This window comes from Pituophis catenifer, unplaced genomic scaffold (assembly GCF_029215685.1).
Source record: "Pituophis catenifer annectens isolate HBS135680 unplaced genomic scaffold, rPitCat1.0.hap2 SCAF_2, whole genome shotgun sequence".
NCBI classification, from domain to species: Eukaryota; Metazoa; Chordata; class Lepidosauria; order Squamata; family Colubridae; genus Pituophis; species Pituophis catenifer.
Genome location: NW_027256882.1, coordinates 182,857,235 through 182,859,996, shown reverse-complemented (window position 1 = coordinate 182,859,996; position 2,762 = coordinate 182,857,235).

Genomic DNA, 2,762 nt, shown 5'->3' with positions numbered 1-2,762 from the left:
GGGAAGAATGGGAAAGGGAAAGTTAACTAGGGAACCTTTGTGAGCAATCCTTTAGTTCTGGTTTGATTTACTGCAATTCATTTGACTTCTAATAAAAATATTCCTATTGCAACAAATGTAGTGAAAGATCATTTCTATTTAGGAGTCCAAGCTGAGGCAGGTCTGACACATATTTTGGTATATGGAAGATAGCAATGGCACAGGGGTGGGTTCTACTTACCTTTACCACTGGTTCGCAACGGGGCCACATGCTCTTCTGCGCATGCGCAGAAGCATTCTGATGACATTGGGGTTGGTGGGCGGAGCCTCCCACCGGTTTTACTACCAGTTCTGTAGAACCGGTGCGAACCGGGAGCAACCTACCACTTTAATGGCAACATTTGCTGCTCCAGCTAGGACTTGCTTGGAGTTTATCTGAGTTTGTAATACAATTTGCTGTAAATTCCTTCTAGATTTCTGTTTTAGTTGTTCATAATGTGACCCCAATGAAATATTTACTTAGTTGTTAATGTACATGTCAATCATATTTTAATTACAGTATAGCACTGAGGGCAAATCATAAATGAAGTCACCATGTCTTCATTTATTATCTGTCCTGGCACTAAGACAAAGTAAATCTTTAGTATTGCAGGTTGAGTTGCTGCTCCATGATAGCATCTTTTTGAACAGATTGGCACTCATATCAATACTTCATGCTTAACTTTATTACACTCAGTTGGTTGGTAAGATATCATAATAGATGAAGAAATGGAACTTGTCCTTCAAAGCATTTTATCCTCTAAGCAGGATTAGAGGGTTAGGGTTAAGACAGCTGAGGCTGTCTTCAGGCTGTCAACTGAGAAGAAGGAAGGGGCGGCTTGATAGGGTGGTGTTGGTGTTGGAGGGAGGTTCTGGGTCCTCACCTAGTGATACCTTCCAGCAGACTGGGTATCTGGTTCATATATAATCTTTCAGCTAAAGAATAATGCTGCCAACAGAAAAACAACTTCAGTTGGTAAAGATATTTCTGAAGAGTAAAGAGCTGGTTTAATTTGAAAACAAGGTTGTTTACCTTATTTAATACAGAGCAATACAAATCTTAGTTAAATAATATATGCTATTTTATTTTTGTTTATGAATGTTGGGCTGAATATTCATGCCTGAGCCTCGTCTAAATCAAAGTTTCTCAGCCTTGGCAATTTTGAAATGTGTGGATTTCAATTCCCAGAATTCCCCAGCAGCCTTAAAGTTGCTAAGATTGAGAAACATTACTCTTGATATTCTATGTTCCACTACTAAAACAAACACAACAGTTCCAAACTTGGAAAAGATATTAAAATGGTAGCAATTCTGGGAAGGTATCTATATAGCACATTTTGATCAGGAGCTCAAGATGGCATAGATAGTATTCCCTCCTCCCATTTTTTGAGGCCTTCCAGATTCTTATTGAATAACATATGATGCAATCTAATGTTAATATAATGAAGTAATGTTAAGATACACTGTTTTGCAATTATCAGATGATAGTTAAATGAACATCTGAAATTTGTTTTTGATTATTCCTTTATTTTTTACCACCTTTTATGAAAATGAATATAGATCAGATCTTATGACAGCTAATGTATTTCTGGGCCCAAGATAAACCTTTGATTTTGGCTTATAAAACTCAAAAAGGGATTAATACTACATGTAGAATTGACTTTATTTCCCCTACATTGAGAACTCTATACTGCAAACCTGACTTGTGAAGGTGAAATGGGCACAGCAGGCTATACACTGATTCCTACATAGGGCAGAGCCCATCCTTGATAATCTCTCTCCCAAAGCCTCTAAACATTCCTCTGTCTGGTTTGTAATGGAATTCCAAGTTCATTGGAACACCTATTTGTTTAGGTGCTAGTTAGTTACATGTAACCCTTATTAAAAATTGCAGTTCTTATGTTTTGTAATATTATACGTTGCCTGGGCTGACATTTTGAAATTAAAATCTCTGGCAGTACCCGGCTGGTACAAATCTAGTATGATACATTTTTTCAAGAGGGAGAGGAAAATAATCACTTTAACTGTGCACACAGACAGGTGGTATGGGTACTATTCTGGGTAAAAGGGAGTGAAATAGTTCGGTAATTAGGTTTCAGTCAAGCCATTTTCAACGGGGAAAAAATGTCCAGGTAGCGGCAAGGATCTGCTGCAGCGAGCGAGCCTGCAAAATTGATTGCAAAAGGGCTGTCTGGCGCAAGCAGCTCAATATTGGACGAAGGGCCCGCGATTAGGCCGTGCATCGCTTTGCCATTCCCTTTTGAGGACAGGGCGCAGGAGCAGGTCCTTTTTGCAGGAAAAGCCGACCAGAACTTTTTCACGAAAAGTGGGAACGAACATCTGGAATGCTTTTTTGCTGTTTTGTTTTGCTTTTTAAGTCAACGGACAACTTGCTCCTACAATGCGCACACCCTTCCACGAATTTCACAGATTTTTGTGATGTCAAGCCAAGAGCATCCTAAACCGGGCCGGACGGGGTTAAACACGAAGACGTCACATCGTGCGTTTGGAACTCCGCCTCCTCGCAATAATGTGGGGAGGTTTGAAAATCACCCCACTGGAAGCCCCGCCTCCCGCTTGCCTTGAGGAGGAGCGCGAAGAAATCGGGCAAATGAACCGCGTGTGCTTGTGAATGGTGAGTGCCTGGCACCTGCCCGGATTCTGCGTTTTTGTGTACTAGTCCTTTGGGTCACCCAGGCGTTGCCGAAGTCAGAGCAGAGAAAAGAGGGCGCCAGGAGCGAACC